We start from the raw sequence: 19,267 nt of genomic DNA, 5'->3' as shown, positions 1-19,267 counted from the left end.
ATGACAATGCAAGAAGACACAAAATGACTTAAAGCGACAGTCAACAACAGAAAAGATAGAAAATAAGAATACATGATCTCTTTATTTATACATTAATTTATCAAACAATGAACTCACGTGAATACAAATATAATTTTAGTTTGTCAATTAGAATATAAAAATCTGATTGTTTGTGTCCATGGCCTGATTTGTATTAATGATATCCAATTCTGATTGAATATTTTACAGATATGGATGTTGTTGCTGGGACCTTGAGCCCGTGTTCGTCACAGCATGGTATGTCTCATTTTAATTTACCTTTCTCTTACAAACTTGGACATAACATTACATAATCCATTCACATTTATCTATAATATTTATAGGGATAATCTAATTCTCTTTTCTTGTTATTTTCAAAGAAGAATCACGAATCAGAGTTGGGATTCCATTGTAATCCAAATCTCAATTTATGAGTATTTGAAGATATTCTTTTGATTCTTAATATCTTCATTTTAATGTAATCTTAGGGTCATGCCCATTTTATATTCTGCCCCTGTGTAGTGTTTTACATTTTTTGTCTACATTTAGACAACATCAACACATTTTTACATATGTGCAGATTAGAGAAATATACTTCTCGTATGCTTTGATTATTTATTCTTATCATTAAAGGGACATGAAAACCAACATTTAACTTTTATGATTTAGACAAGTGATTTTCAAAAACATTAATATTTTCTTCTATTATCTACCTTGCTTCAGTCTATTGTTATCCTTAGTTGAAAATCATATCTAGGTAGGCTCAGGATCAGCAATGCATTACTGGGAGTAACCATTGATTGTTTGATGCACAAAATTGGCTATTTTCATTTGTTCAACACATGTCTTCAGATAACAGTAGTGCATAGTTGCTCCTTAATAAAACTTTCAACGACAAACTAGAAAAAAAAGTATATTTGAAAGTTTTTTAAAATCACAGGCTGGATTTGAATCATGCAAATTAATACAATTACACATTTGGAGTTTCATGTCCCTTTAAGAGCAAATGATAATTAAAGAATTCTGATGATATCCTTAAATTACATATTTGATTGTAATTGCATGCTCCATCCCATTCATTACATCAACATATGGACTAGACAATTCATTAACAGTGACATTGTAAAATAAAGATATTTTAATATTTAATATTAAAGGGACACTGAACACTAAATTTCTCTTTTGTAATTCAGATAGAGCATTCAATATTAATAAACATTCTTATGCACTCCTATAATCAAATTTTATTCATTCTATTGGTATCTTTATTTGAAATGCAAGAATGTAAGTTTAGATGCCGGTCCATTTTTGGAGAACAACCTGGGTTGTTCTTGCTGATTGGTGGATACATTCACCGACCAATAAACAAGTGCTTTTCATGGTTCGGAAACAAAATATTGATTAGCTGCCTTATTTTTCAAAGAAAGAAAGCAAGAGAATGAATTGATATTAGGAGTACATTAGAAATATGATTAAAAATGCAAGCTCTATCTGAATCACAAAATTAAAGATTTGGGTTCAGTGTCCCTTTAATAATAAATATATTCATGAATCCTTACACTGTTTGGATGAAACAATATTGATATCTATATCACATATTCCCTCTTGGACTTCCTTTATATATGTAAGCATACTCTAACAGTACCATGATGACATATTTTTACAAATATCTTCTGTTTTGCATTGTGATAAATATGTGTTGTGTCCTAAAACAGATTACTGTACATTGCACAAATGGATCTATGTGCCACATGGCTTAGGTTCGATTTGTCACCAGTTGTTATTCCAAGTGTTGTGTGTGTGTATTATTTTCAAAACATGGATCAATACTTATGTTTATATATGCCATAGAATCATATGTGAAGAATTGGCTGTCTAATATAGAAAGAAATCAAACATATGTGAAAGACATAATTTTCTTTACAATCACCTTGATTAACTCATAAATTTATGGTTCATATTAGTGCTCTATTCTTCACATTTCTAAGTATATAATTTGTTAGATTCTCGACCAATGTGATTTAGTGATGTCAAAACTGTGTTCACTAATATATTTTAATATCATTAATAGATGTAGTTGTTGTGGAGAGCATAGAGGGATCCAGCAGCAATGGTGACCTGCCTTTGCAGGATTCTGGTAAGTCCATTGACTCATTCATATGTCATTGAAGGTATATTTTTAATAAATATTATGATCATGATTCTGATGAAGCATTCCATTTGAATAAAACATATAATTTACTTCTCATATTATATATATATATATATATATATATATATATATATATATATATATATATATATATATATATATTATTTGTTAAGATTAAGATCTCAAAGCTTCTTAGTCTATATCTTTGTGCTTCAGAACATGGCTAGCATATGTTTATTTTTAGTATAAATTTAGACAACAATCATCAAGTGATACACACATGAGAACTCTTAAATGTTCCATGTACTCAGCTTTTAAGAATATTTTAAAAATACAGACACTAAAATGTAATTATTACTCATCGATAATTACAAATCTAATTTCATTTGTATGCTCCGTCAAAATGATGTAATTCCTTACTTTGGATCTGTATCTCTTTAATGCAACATTGATGTGTGTCCTTGAGCAACAGTAACATATGTTAGAATATCGGATTTTAACGTGTACACATGTTGTGTTTTACAGAGATTGATCTAACATGTGAGATGGAGGAGGAAGTGGCTCCCTTGGAGTCTGATGTTATGTCAAATATATCTAACATGTATTGAACATGTATTATTGTTTAAAAATCATTCTCTTGAAGAAAAAGAAAGTCTACAGCTTTGGCACTTTAAAATATATTATTCCATTATTTTTCAAATACACTACTGCCCCCCTTTCTTTATTTGTATATAAAAATGTTACAAATTCGGAGACGCAGCTCCTTCTTTATGGATACATGCTGATTCATTTTTAACTGTGATAACTTATAAAACCTGTTACACAAACCAAAACGATACAATATGCACATTACTAGATTTAGTGTCACCAGTTTAACTTCAGTTGCAATCCTTAATATGTATATTATGTGCTCTCAATTTTGCATCCAAACTATGTATACTATTAATTTAAGTGGTTCAACAGCCAAGGGTGTTACAGTTGGGGTTTATTTAGTGTTTTAGTGTAATTTTCCCATATTGTTCCCATTTCCGCATATACGTCCATTTGTTCGTGTTGTATATAGTGAAACTCTTCCAGTGCTAATATTTCAGAGACTTTATCTCTCCACATTGAAATGCTAGAGGTTTCTTTACTTTTCCAATTTTTTGCTATCAAAGATTTTATGCTATTTGTCAAAATAAAGAAGAGTTTTCGTGTCGGTTTATGTTTTAGCTTTGGTGGTTTATTTAAAAGCCATATTAAGGGATTTAGGGGTAATTTTTTCTCAAAAATTTGTTCAATTTCGGTGATGATCAGTCTCCATAAGTTTTGAATAGAGGAGCACCACCACCACATGTGGGCCATATCGCTGCCTACATGTCCGCATCTCCAGCACCTGTTTCCCATTGTATGAAACATACTGTGGAGTCTGCGGGGGGTATAATACCACCTATGTAAAATTTTGATGTTTAGTTCCATAAGGTTTGAGGATGCCGATGTTTTTAATGTGCTTTGAAATATTTGTAGACATGTCTGAGGTAGTATGACCATGCCCAAATCTCTTTCCCAACTCTCTACTCTCTATGTAGTGATGTATATAACCCAGTTGGGTGTGAGTCAATATTTTATAAATTTTTGATATTGTGTGTCGTGGTGTAGGGATCTGGCTACATAGTAATTCAAAGTTGGTGCGTGGTCTCGCCATGTTCTTGGCTAATGAGTTTGTCATGAAAAAACTATGCGTCCTATGATAGATAAACCAATTCTCAAATTCGAGAAGTCCCTGTTGGGTCAGTGCTTGCTGTGATTTAATTTGTTCATTATCTATGAGTAAGTATGCCGGTAAGTTTCTCTGTCCTGATGTTAAGTTTGGTAATCTTATCACTTCGTTTTTATACATCGAGGTTAAGGGGGAGGGTCTAGAAGACACTGTGGGGTATTGCTTAAGGGCTGTTTCCCATGTGCTAAGAGTCTCTAGCATTATAGGGTTAGTGGTTGTCAAGGGTTTTTGTTTGTTGTTGAATGACCAACACAGATCATCAATACATGACATTTGTATGCAGTCTAGTTTTTAATGTGCTTTGAAATATTTGTAGACATGTCTGAGGTAGTATGACCATGCCCAAATCTCTTTCCCAACTCTCTATGTAGTGATGTATATAACCCAGTTGGGTGTTAGTCAATATTTTATAAATGTTTGATATTGTGTGTCGTGGTGTAGGGATCTGGCTACATAGTAATTCAAAGTTGGTGCGTGGTCTCGTCATGTTCTTGGCTAATGAGTTTGTCATGAAAAAACTATGCGTCCTATGATAGATAAACCAATTCTCAAATTCGAGAAGTCCCTGTTGGGTCAGTGCTTGCTGTGATTTAATTTGTTCATTATCTATGAGTAAGTATGCCGGTAAGTTTCTCTGTCCTGATGTTAAGTTTGGTAATCTTATCACTTTGTTTTTATACATCGAGGTTAAGGGGGAGGGTCTAGAAGACACTGTGGGGTATTGCTTAAGGGCTGTTTCCCATGTGTTAAGAGTCTCTAGCATTATAGGGTTAGTGGTTGTCAAGGGTTTTTGTTTGTTGTTGAATGACCAACACAGATCATCAATACATGACATTTGTATGCAGTCTAGTTCTATTTGTACCCATCTTTTATGGGGTGGTTGTGTGTACAGGTCTACGATTCGTTGTAGGAATATTGCTGTTCTATATGCCTGTAGATCAGGCATGCCTAAGCCACCCTGAGTTTTAGGTAGCCTACTGCCCCCTTTCTATATCATGCAGCATGAACATATGTTTGTATTTTTCTTAAATTTATGTATGATTTGTCATTAATGACATCATGATGTCACATGCATATTCCATGCAAAACCACAATAATCATCTTCTGATTGTCTAGACAGTCATTGCTATTCATCTGAGTGCCTAGATTCAGATCATATCTTTATGTCATCATTGTTTATAAATTTTAAACCACTTCTAAGTATACATAAAACATAATCATGTTTAAAATCCTTGTTTTAATTTCATGATGTATGAGATATAAATATATTTAAAATATATCTATGTGTAGACTGTCCATTTCAATCCAACAAACATTAATATTCCACAAAATTAAAGCATGCATTGATGAATGTGTCTATTAATATTGGGATGACATACATTTAATCCTAATGTAAAAGAGAGATTCACAACATTATTCTGAAATTTGAATCAGATAGAGAAGATTATATTATTAATCGATAATATGAATGATAGTATCTACTGTGTATATATTCTGAAGAGTAATTGATTGAAGCATCAAGTTTAAAATGAGACCATTAAAGATTCCCAAGGTAATCACCAAAATATATATGTAAATCAGTGTTTACATGGTTTAAAACACTAGGTGGAGTGGCCATTTCAATTTCATAATATTACACACTCCAATATTATTCAATTGTTGAATATTCTGAGATCAATCCAGGGGCATGTGTCTAAAAGAACTCTATTAAATTTAAATCTCAAATGCATACATACATACCTAAAACTTCTACAAAAGATAAATATATTATCAATTCATAAATATTAGCACATAATGTTGCCTTTGATAAATATGATTTGTAATCTATTTATGAAATGTTACATGAAAAATAACAGTGAACATTCTGAGTTTAAAGGATCTATTACATCTTCTAAGTAATTATATTTGATTCCAATCAATCAATAACTTAAAACATAGTTATTATTGTGACTTTGTATCAATATTTTATGATAACAAGAATCCAGACTTTAACTAATGTAGAATCTTTATTTCTTTCAAGATAATAATATTTATTGATATCATATTTGTCTATTTTTTATATATTTCAGATGGACCTTTCACTTCTGGGCATCAGCTTCCTGCCCCTCCCCAGTCAGAAGCCCTTCCCCAGCCCCAAACCTCTCCCAGCTCTTCCCATTCCTCCTGTACTGTCCCTGCCAAAAAACACCCCTTTGCCCCCCCTCGCCGCTCTCCCTGTATTGCCGCCCATACAGCTCCCCCACCTGCCCAGCCCCCAACTCACCAGGCCCCTGACTCCCCAGCTGTACGGACTATCCCAGAGTGGCAGCCCAATCCCATCCCTCCCCCCTCCCCTCCTGCTCCAGACTTTTACCCCAGTCCCCACCTTCATTGTCCTGGGTGTCGGATTGTCCTACCCAGCCACAGATGTAAGTATCATTACAAATCCACATTATAACATACTTTCTTAAAGGGACATTATAGTGATATAATTAGACATAAATTGATATTTTAAATAAAAAATGCTTTGAAAAACCTTTTCTTTATTTGATTAATCTAAATGTTTCCGATCTTCAGTTTTGTGAAATCAACATCCACATTTTTGAATATACAAATGATATTGCTTAGATGTTGTATATCTTTTCTGTATATATGCCAATATTTTGAATTTGTCATCACTGCCCTTTTTACAGTGTGTTATAAACCAAAGAAATATATTTTTCAAGATTGAGAGGGTTTTGATTTGTGTTAAGATCTTAAAGGGACAGTATACTATAAAATAGTTTTTCCCTTAATGTGTTTACAATTAGTTTTTGTACCAGCTGCAGAGTATAAAATGTATGTGATTTGTTTGTTAAGACTTCTTGTGTATATGAATTAGCTGATTTTGTGTTTTGAAGCCACGACCTAATAAAATGGTTTTAACTTCTAGGTATTGTCAGATCTCATTAATTTCTCCCATTTAGAAAATATACATGCTTCTTTATCTCATATCACTCCATATACCAATCACCAATACTTAGATAGAACAATTGAAAATTAACTTTTTCTTACCTTATCTCTTCTATAACCCACTGGGAGTGTAATTTCTTCTGCTTGCTGTGTTTACACAGCTTGGCCTCGAGGCCAAAATATTTAAGGATAGGTGTGGATACCACAGGCTAAATAAACTATCTCAGATGCCAATGTAAGGACAATGGAAATACTTATAAAGAATTTAATACACTCTAGCAGGTAAAGTGGATCATTGTGAAACAATTAAAGGGGAGAACATTTTTGAGTAAACTGTCCCTTTAATGGTTTATCTATGAAGAACATATTTAATGTGTAAATTTTATATATTGAATATTTAATTCTAATAATGATTTGTCTTTTTATTATTACAATGTCTTTTTATCTCTTTTTATTATGTGCTTGAATGAAAAATAATTTTCATAATTTATTTTTGTTTCAGTTGTGAGGAACAGTGTGTTGCTGGGAAGGATGCACAACACCATGCATCCCCAGCTGCAGATGCAGCTATATTCTATATTTTATGTGGTTAATCCTTAAAGGGACATGAAACCAAAAAATGGTCTTTCATGATTCAGATATATAATACAATTGTCAATAAATTTAATATTTACATCTCTTATTTAATTTGCTTCATTTTCTTGATATACTTTGCAGAAAGGTTTATCTTTGCAAGAGCAGAGAACTGAGGTTCTAGATGTAGATTGTTGGTTTTATATATATATATATATATATATATATATTGGTTGTTTTTGGCTCATCCATGTGTTCATTTATAAACTATTCGTGAATTGATGCACCTTTAACAAATGATCCCAGGATTATTAAAATGAGATAATCAATGTAAATGATGAATTTGATGGAAATACTATCCTCTCTGTGAATCCTGTACTTAATTGTTTGTATTTCATGCCCCTTTAAGTGATGCTAACCACAATTCTTAAGGAATGGATATTCATTTCTAATGATTTTTTGTCCTTTTTACATCAACATAGACATATCATTTTTTAAAAAAAGACTATTTTTGAATGTTGAAAGCAAATGTATTCCAATTTCACTTATATCTTATTGTACTAGTCTAACAAAAGCAATCACTGTGTGTAATGCACATGTTTTAGCTGATTAATATCTTTCTCTTATTATTGTTTCTGTTTAATGTTCTAAGGATATATTGCTATAGATAGGCTGACCATATTTCAACTAGAATAAGTGACACATCTGATAAATTCATGTGTCATTATTCTTATTCCAAATAAATCTTTAAACATATCTGAAAACATCCCTGACATATGTATTTCTCATGTGACCCTTTTTAAAGCATAAAGATGGAACACCATAGCTATAGGTAACATATAATGCATAACCAATCCACATTTTCATAATGTATCTCGTAGGATTATTTATGATTTAAAGGGACATTAAACACAATCTATTTTCTCATTTATGTCTAACATACAATTTTTCATTCATTTTCTTTCCATAAATTCTAGAATTTGCTTCAGTCTCTTTGTATCATTTGTTTAAGGAGCAGCAGGGCACTACTGGTTTCTAAATGAACACATAGGTGAACCAATGACAATCGGTATATATATGTAGCCACCAATCAGCAGTTAGAACATCATATTTTTCTGCTCTTGAGATTACCTCTAAACACATTTCATCAAAAGATTAAAATGAAATTTGAAAATGAAATTCAAATTGCAATGTCGTACATAATCGTGTAACATAAAATGCTTGCTAAATAGTTAATAATCCTCCGATTCTAATGAAATATATCCTTATTACCAACAATGGATTCTATTTCATATATCACAGTATTACGTTATCTAGCGTGACATTCATAGATAACAATATAGCACATACTAGTTTTTAAAATATAAATATGTTTCTTATTGACATGCAAAGATGTAAAATTAGTCCTTGATTTGGATGCCGTTTTCACGCGATCTCGGATGCGCCTTTGATTGGCTGACGTTGTTACGCGATCTCGGATGCACCATGTCGCTTAAGACGTCGCATGCCACGCTGTAAAATGAGTCCTTGTATTGTCTGACGTTTTTATGCAATCTCGGATGCGCCTTTGATTGGCTGACGTTGTTACGCGATCTCGGATGCACCATGTCGCTTAAGACGTCACATGCCACGCTGTAAAATGAGTCCTTGTATTGTCTGACGTTTTTACGCAATCTCGGATGCGCCTTTGATTGGCTGACGTTGTTACGTGATCTCGGATGCACCATGTTGCTTAAGACGTCACATGCCAAGCTGTAAAATGAGTTATTGGATCGGATGTGCCTTTGATTGGATGACATTTTTAAGTGATCTCAGATGCACCATGTTGCTTAAGACGTCACATGCCAAGCTGTAAAATTAGTTATTGTATTGGATGCCGTTTTTACTCGATCTCGGATGTGCCATGTTGCTTAAGATGTCACATGCCAAGGTGTTAAATCCGTCTGATTGGATTACGCAATATTTGATTTTGCACGTAACCCACATTTGTGAATGAGAAGACAAGTTTAAAACCATGACGAGTATGGATTGTGTCAATCATGTACATTGTTGAACCATAGCTGATAAAGAACACAAATATCTCTTTTGTTGGCTGTCTCGTTGAAGAAATGAATGAAAGCAATGTTTTTCCTGCATATTATATTTTGAGGTAAGTGCAAATCCATGAATATACTCCATCTTGTTTAATATGTTTATCAACAATATTTTTCTTTTTATAAATAATTACTGTGTTGTGTTGAATTTTCTACGTATCTAATTCCTAAAGATGCGCTTTTATATTTGAATAAAGTAATCAATATGCATTGACCTTTATCATATGATAAATATATGTGATGCCTTCTTATTCTAGATGTTATGTCCTGGTCTTTTTTCTTAAAGGGACATTATACACTCATTTTTTCGTAGCATATATGTTTTTAGATGATCTATGTACATAGGCCATAATGTTTTTAACATGTATAGTTTTGCTTATTTTTAAATACCATTGCTGTGATTTTCTGACTCCTAACCAAGCCCCAAAGTTTGATGTGAATACCATCAGCTACCTTCAGCAGCTTGCTCCTATTTTTGTAAAGGGTCTTTTCATATGAAAAAGAAGGGGGAGTGGGTAGTGTCTTATTTCCTACTTGCAATGTATATTTAACATGTATAGTTTTGCTTATTTTTAAATACCATTGCTGTGATTTTCTGACTCCTAACCAAGCCCCATTGTTTGATGTGAATACCATCAGCTATCTTTTTAACATGTATAGTTTTGCTTATTTTTAAATACCATTGCTGTGATTTTCTGACTCCTAACCAAGCCCCAAAGTTTGATGTGAATACCATCAGCAACCTTCTCCAGCTTGCTCCTATTTTTGTAAAGGATCTTTTCATATGCAAAAGAAGGGGGAGTGGGTAGTGTCTTATTTCCCACTTGCAATGGGCTTTCCAGCTAATTTTTCAACATAGCTAAACTGAGAGTTTCTAAGTAAGTCTTTAAACCGTTTTATCCTGGATTTTTATATCAGTATCTGTGCATCTTGTTCTTTATAGTAGTGTCTATTAGATGCAGTTCTATGAAAATTAGTGTATACTGTCCCTTTAATGTAAATGCTCAGTATTGTGTCATGTATGACTTCCACATTGTCAATCTCCAAATATATTACTGTGAGCATATATTTCTAATAAAACTCTTAAAAGGACATGAAACCAGATTCCTTCTAAATGAAATGTCTTTCTTAAATAATTCAAACACTATAATGTATATTTCAGAAAATAGACTTTATTTAACATGTCAATAGAAATATGGCATACAGGCTTAGTATCCTATTCAAATATGTTCTTGTTTGAACAAATACGTGTAGATATACCAACAATCCCTAAGGATTAGTATATGTTAGCATATGTTTTTGTTTAAAGGGACAGTCAAGTCAAGCAAAACAATAATGAATTAAATCTCAAAAAATGCAATTTTTATAAAATATATCTCAAACGTTTATCAACAATTTATCTTAGTTCTCTTGGTATTCTTAGTTGATAGCTAAACCGAGGAGGTTCATCTGCTCATTTCTTAGACATTGAAGAGTGCATCTCATCTGAATGCATTTTGACCACTAGAGGGCATTATTTTTTGTGTTTCATATAGAAAACATTGAACTCATGCAGTATAGTTACCCTGGATTAATCAGTGATTGGCTGAAATGCCGGTCTGTCAAAAGAACTGAAATAAGTGGTCATTTTTCAGAGGCATAGATACAAGGTGAATCACAGAAGTAAAATGTGTATTTCTGTAAGTCTTGTTTTTCCAAACTTGATAAATGCGTAATAAAGTGTTTTCTTTGTAAAAACAGTGATATGCCATCATGTATAATTGTAATGGTCATTTTGTTTGAGATTAGGGAAACAGTTTGGACATCACATCACAGAAACCAATCAATGTAAGGAACAAGGATAGGTATGTGATGATGTGGTCTCCACACACTTGTAAAGCACACTCTGCAAACAATCTGCCTCCATGGACCCGGTCCCATAGAAGCAGATTTTATACAGAGTGTGCTCCACAAGTGTATGAAAACCACATCATCACATACCTATCCATTACACATTAAATAACTATAAATAAACTGTTTGGGGAAGAGGGGAAGGAGGAGTACTGGGATCACCCGGCTGAGGAGGAGATTGAGGATGAGATGTAGGAGGCCCAGGATCAGATGGCCCAGGATCAGATGGCCCAGGATTAGATGGCCCAGCAGCAGATGGCCCAGCAGCAGATGGTGCGTTATGTGCCTCACAGAAGACCTGCAATATATCTTTCAGAGTAAGCAAGATGTCTCCTTGGTCTTGGCGAAGCTCTCTTTGGTCTAGTCGAATCTCATCAATTGCTTCCATCAGATGGATTCTGGTTTCCGCCTGTTCCCTCCTAGAGGCACACATCTCTTCCAGAAAATCTCTTGATATCTGCAGCTCTGCTATCTCCTCCTGAGGGGCTGCTGGTGCAGGAGGGGCTGCTGCAGGGATCTCTTCTGCAGTGGGGGCTTCTTCAGAGGATGAGGATAGAGGGATGTCTTCCATGTCTCCCCGAGGTGGCGAGTCATCTCCACCACTCTCATACCTGGGTGAAGGAGGAGCCTGTGGGTGCTGTGCTACATCCTCCCTGGGCTCAGACTCTGTATATTGTAAAAAGAAAGAAATCGAGATATTAGCACAGTTCAAATAAAGATGTAAATGCTTTTGCTTACAATAGAATTATAAAGGCAGCCTCATTAATACACTTTCAAATACAAGAATCAATACGATTTCCGCATTTTCCAAACCGTGTTTCTGATATCTATATAGTCAATCTGAATGTGTTTTTGTGTTTGTTTTCAGTCTGTTTAAATGCATACCTAACCTGTAGCCTAGATACCAATGTGATGGCTTTTCGTGAAATGCAACTTTCGCAAGGTAATTGTGAATGCATTTGTGTAATAATGTCTAAAAAAGCATAATTGCGTTAATGATATCCTTAAATAACATTCTTTATGTTTGATGTAAAGAGATTATTAAACGAGCTTACCGGCAGATCAGAGTGGCAGGTTCCCCGTATCGACTCCTCCGATACCGACTATGGCCACCTCGGAGATGCTGGTACGCAACATTTCCTCCCATCTGGAATATTCCACAATCATTTCAGGGCCGCCATCGGTCCCTGTTAGATATTGGTTCTCCCTCGAGAGCTTTCTTTTGAGTTCCATTTTGCAGTCCCGGTAGCAATGCTGTATGGACTTGACATCCCTGTTCTTGGCCCCCACTGCATTAACGGCATCCCTGATCTCCAGCCATAGCTTCCTCTTCTCCCTAGGGGTGGCCTTCTGAGCCTGCAGCCTCCTAGCCCTCTCCATATAAGCCTCTATGAGGGCCTCCTTCTCATCCATAGTATATCTTGCCTCCCTAGTCAGCTTGGCTTTCCCCTGTGATGTGAGCCTCTGTTTCCTGGACTGTGAAGCTCTACGCTGGCCACCACTGGGCCCAGCCACTTGTACATCTTGAACAAAGTGACCGGGTCCACCCACCGCTTCCTCCCCCCCTTCCTCCCCCCCTTCCTCCCCCCTTCCTGTCCCCCTTCCTGTCCTCTTCCTCTCCTTCTCTCCTGCCTGACCTCCTGCCTAACCTCCTCTACAATCTCTTCTCTGATCTCCTGCCTAATCAGCCCTAATAGCTGCGGGCTAATCTGCCCCCTATCCCAACCTCCCGACATACTCAAACAAAAAGTGAATGTGGCCAAATGAAAGGGGGTCAAAATAAATAACACAAATTAAAAAAAGTGCTCAAAGTGTGAAAGGGATATAAATAAAAGAGGGTAAGGAGTATTAAACAGACAAAAATGTAGAAAAAGACTAAAATGAGGATATGTAAACAAAATCTAACTATGGGATGGTTATGGGTTTACAGGGAATGGGCTTTGGGCTTAATGGGAATGGGGTATGGGCTTACAGGGAATGGGGTATGGGATGAAAGGGAATGGGGTATGGAGTGTAGTATGAGAGGGGATGGGGTATGGAGTGTATGTAGTGTTATTGATAAGTGTATGTATGTATTGAATGTGTTTGCGTGTAAATGTGTTAAGTATTCAGAAAATCCACTCGCACACTCACCCAAACAAACTCTTGCTCACTACTGCTCTCTCACTATCTCACACTACCACTAACTCACTATTTCACACTACCACTAACTCACTATCTCACACTACCACTAACTCATTATCTCACACTACCACTAACTAACTCACTCTCTCACACTACCACTAACTAACGCACTCTCTCACACTACCACTAACTAACTCACTATCTCACACAACCACTAACTAACTAACTCACTCACTAAATCTCAGAATACCAATAACTCTCTAATCTCCAAAAATCCTCCAGCAACACAGTCAAAGAAGCCATGCTTGTAGCGTGCTTATATACCCTATGTAAATGTTTAATAATGTACCGGTTTGCAAAGTAAAGGAGGTTCAGGTGTGCTTTGTTAGTAATTAGTATGTGTGCAATGTGTATTACTTGTGTGAATTTGTGCATGCTCATATTGAGTTAGTATTTGTAGAATGTGTATAATGCGATGATGTCATAGTGATCGTTTTGCATAACATTGTCCAAAAGTATTATCTGTAAATGTAAATGGTGATTTGTGATGGTGTCGTATTTGTGAAGTGGTGTAAATGTTTCTTTGTATTAATGTTCCATAATCTTGAATGCGAATGTTTTGTTTGTGTATGAGTGTGCAAATCTTTTTTCGTGTTGTTTTGTTCCGTGTTGCAAGATCATAAGGCATTTATGTATTCCTTGTTTAGTGTAAATGTTGTTTATTCTTTTTCTTTTTTGATTGTGAATGTGTAATGCGTATGTGCTATGTTGCGTGATTGTTGTTTGTACATTTGAGCTGTGTTTTTGTTGTGCATTATGTGGTATACGTAATATGACAGAGCAGTGCGTATTTCTCGCGAGATTGAGTGTTAGCTGAAAAATCTGTGCTTCTTGAATTTTTCATTGATCTCTATGGGAGAATGTTTAACGCTGCCGTGATTACGCGTAAAAAATAAATGCGGTAGTCGTGTTACCGCAACGCGTTACGAGGTTGTTTGGAGACTCGTAATACCTATGTTATAAAAAGTGCGCAATAGATATAAAGTACACATAACTAATGCACCCCTCCTAACGCACAACTCGTAATCTAGCTGTTTATTATCCAAAATAAAAAACATTTCTATTCTTATACCCCCATTAAAAAAAAACACTCCAGAATAAAAAAAAAAACTAATCTATAAATAAACTACAAATAGCCCTTAAAAGGGCCTTTTGTAGAGCATTGCCCTAAAGTTAACAGCACTTTTGCAAAAAATTAAACAAAGGACCAGCTAGCCAAGCCCCAAAAATAAAAAAAAATAACTAAAAAAAACCCCTAATCCACCAATTGCCCTTTCAATTTTCAGCCCATAAAAAAAAAAAAAAACTAATAAAAAAAAACCCCTAACACTAACCCCAAAATCGGTACTCACCAATGACGAAGTCCGGCGAAACAACTTTATCCCAGAGGCATAAAAAGTTCAGCCACACGCCTCCATCTTCATCCATTGCAGGTCCATCGTCTATCTTCAAAGTCAAATCCACCAAAAGGATGTAAGCAGCTCTTTTCCTATTGGCTGATGTGAATTTTTCAGCCAAAAGGAATGCAAGGGTACCCCTATATAAATGGGGTACCTAGCATTCAATCTTCAGTGTGCAGTGGAAGATTGAATGAAGAGGACCTACGTGTTGGATGGACATCGCCGATGACTGCTCCGCCTCTACAATTTGCTCCGCCTCCGCCATGAACATACAAGATGGACCCGTGATGGATGAAGATGGAGCTGCCTGGATGTACTTCTTATGCCGCTGGGATTAGGATGTTTTGCTGGACTTCATCAATGGTGAGTACCAATTTAAGGTTAGTGTTAGCTGTTGGTTTTTTTGGGCGGGGTTTAGATTAGGGCTTTTTTTTTTCATGGGCTGAAAAAGATCTGAATGCCCTTTTAAGGGCAATGCCTGTACAAATGCCCTTTTTGGGGCAATGGGTAGATTATTTTTTTGCAAAAGACCTGTTAAAGGGACAGTCAAGTCAAAAAAAACTTTCATGATTCAAATAGGGCATGTAATTTTAAACAACTTTCCAATTTACTTTTATCACCAAGTTTGCTTTGTACTCTTGGTATTCTTAGTTGAAAGCTAAACCTAGGAGGTTCATATGCTAATTTCTTAGACCTTGAAGGCCACCTCTGCATTTGACAGTTTTTCCACTACTAGAGAGTTTTAGTTCATGTGTTTCATATAGATAACATTGAGCTCATGCACTTTAATTTACAGAGGAGTGAACACTGATTGGCTAAAATGCAAGTCTGTCAAAATAACTGAAATAAGGGGGCAGTCTGTAGAGGCTAGATACAAGTATAGCTGATAGATGGGAACATTTGTACACCAGAAATGGTAATCTTGGTTGGGGAAAATGGGGGGGGAAAAAAACCCAAACATATGTCAACCTGTCAAAAGTACGTTTCTTCGACCCATTCTGACAAATCAATAATGTACAATTTTGAATTCACAGAAGTATTTTTGTTTGTACATTTACAAATATGATTCTTTAAAAAGTGATCTCTTCATTTCTGTTATTTTTTTTATCATGCATGTCACACAATTGATTAAGGGGATGGCAATGTGCAGAAATTTTACCTTCTGTGAGTGTTTCTGTGGGTGTCTGTTTTTATATCTTTGTGATAGTGGAGTACACCTAGCGCCTACTAAATAAGACCTCTGGCTTTGATAATTTGACACCTAGTTGTCAAAATGGAAAGATGAAACTAATAAGGTATACCAAAGCGCCAACTATACGAAGGCTGGGTCTGGACCTAATGCAATATTGTCAAACGATTACAATAAACAATTTATTGAGTACACAAATAAGTTAAAAACATGGATCCATGTATAAACAATCAAATTTATACAACAATAATAGCTAAATGAATAGTTAAAACAAATAGTTATGTAACAGATATATCATTTAACATTGTGCAAATATTGCTCTTAAAAATATTCATAAAAAATTCCAAATTTAGTATAATGCTCACAACAGAAATTCAACTTTGTGTTTACCATATACACATACACAAATTTGTATAGCAATAATAGCTAAATGAATAGTTAAAACAAATAGTTAAATAGCAGATATGGCATTTAAAATTGTGCAAACAATGCTCTTAAAAAATATTCCTAAAAAATTCCAAATTAAGTATAAGGCTCACAACAAAAAATTCAACTTTGTGTTTACCACATACACATAATAGGTGAAATATATTAGTCAGTTATATAATATTATCTAACCAATAATATTCTTGATTCTATGCAATACTAAATATTGCCAATAGTGACTAATGTGTAAGGCTCTGAGTAAGACCTTTAACTGTGTGTTTACCACATACGCATTGTCAAGTAAAAAATATTGTGACAGCAATAAGCCAATGTAAAGAATGTGTATCAAAAAAGTTGTGTGCAAAAATTAGTGTACAAAAGATATTAATGGTCAAAAAATAGGTTGATCTTCAAAAAACGTGAATTAAGAACAAAGATTGTGAAAAATGAAAAACCAAAAATTTACAAAAACATTGTGGTGTGTTCCAATAGTAACTTATATAAATGTAAATAATAGTCCAAAAAATAGTCCAACAGTGAAAACTTAATAGAAAAAATAATCCAACAATAAATTATAATAAGTAGTGTGTCTCTTTAAGAAAAAACAATAATCCTTAAAGTGTTGTGAATCCTAACAGCAATAGTTATGGTGATTTTCCAAGTGTTTTATATTGAATATCAGTGTCAGTACTTGCTAGCCGTTTTCCAACCCAAAATTCTATCTTCTTGGCAAATATTTTGTTATAATCCCTGGATGATCCTTCTGTAAAAGAAAGATATGATGGTGTAGATTGTTTTTAGATCAATAGAAAATGAAATTGTGCTTACCAGTCGATGCGTTTCGGTCACAAAGAGACCTTTATCAAGAGTTTTGACAAAACTGTAGTGTACCTCATTACTTGTCAGGTCAATGTAAACAAGTGCTGAGTGTCTGCGTAGGTGGGACATATTTGTGTATACCTTACATGCTGCAAAATGGTGTTTCCTAAATAAGTTTAGCAAATAGTTTTGCAAAATATATCAATTTTATTATTAGTCATATTTCCAGTGCCATAATCCTTCCGTGTTTATTCTTAATATCCCTATTTTAAAAGTTGAAAGAAAGCGTGATTCATGTAGCAAGTTATTAGTATGCATTGTGTGTTCATTGCAGGCAATAGTACAGAGGGAATTCAGCTATCTTGAGCATAGGCTGATGTGAAGCATATGATATTACTTATGTAGGCATGAAAGCAATCTGCTTTAATATTAGACACTTTACAGAAAAGAATGTGAAGGTTACAAGAGGTTACATAGACCAGTGTGTAAAAAAAAAAAAAAAGAAACATTGTGTTTTTAATTCTTTGGTTTCTAGTAATATATATATATATATATATATATATATATATATATATATATATATATATATATATATATATATATATATATATATATATATATATATATATATATATATAAATATAGCATATATATATATATATATATATATATATATATAAACATACATATACACACACACAAATATATATATATATATATATATATATATATATATATATTTATATATCAAAAAGGAGTTGGTATATGCACTCTCACCTCAGTCCTGCAGCTGCCAGGGTGCTATTAGTAAGTATAAAGCAAATGAGAGGAAAAGCACACACTGGACTTCTGACATCAAAGTAATACTTTATTTGTGACGTTTCGGGACCACAGACATCCCTTCCTCTGACAACCAGAGTGAATGAAATAACACACTTAAACAGGCCTGTATGACCCTCCCCCTATCACGCTATCAATCATTGGAAACTGTGTGCAAAAAGGAATGTACCAATTGTATGAACCCACAATCTATCAAAACATATCATAAACGTGTAGAGTGTATCATCTGTTAGTGAAACAAATAGTTACAATAATTTGTAAAGTGTCAAACTCAAGTGCATAATTTACATTGATCGATCCCTCCCTCCTCATAATCGTGCCGGTTTATGCCCCGGTCTCAGGCTCACATGGGCCGACCCAGCACACCAAACAAAAAATCAGGAGTGCATGTTTGGTGTGCTGGGTCGGCCCATGTGAGCCTTTTTAAGTGTGGGTCGGCCCATGTGAGCCTTTTTAAGTGTGGGTTGGCCCATGTGAGCCTTTTTAATTGTATTATTTCATTCACTCTGGTTGTCAGAAGAAGGGACGTCTGTGGTCCCAAAACATCACAAATAAACTATTACTTTGATGTCAGAAGTCCAGTGAGTGCTTTTCCTCTCATTTGCTATATATTTATATATATATATTTATATATATATAAACATACATACACACACACAAATATATATCTATATCTATCTATCTATCTATCTATCTATCTATCTATCTATCTATCTATCTATCTATCTATCTATCTATATATATATATATATATATATATATATATATATATATATATATATATATATAAACATACATACACACACATATATTTTTTTTTTTTTTAAAGGAAACCATATTTTTCTGATGTGTCCTTAAACTGTACACTGTAATATGCCACTATGATGATTGTGTGCACAATAGATTGCCTGTGACAAATGCAAAAAGAGAAAGAATCATTTGAAAGGAAGACAGATGGGCCTGTTAGTTATGTATATTATGACCCACCTGCCT

The sequence above is a fragment of the Bombina bombina genome, chromosome 3, assembly GCF_027579735.1.
Source record: "Bombina bombina isolate aBomBom1 chromosome 3, aBomBom1.pri, whole genome shotgun sequence".
Taxonomy (NCBI): Eukaryota; Metazoa; Chordata; class Amphibia; order Anura; family Bombinatoridae; genus Bombina; species Bombina bombina.
This window is presented reverse-complemented; position numbering follows the sequence as displayed.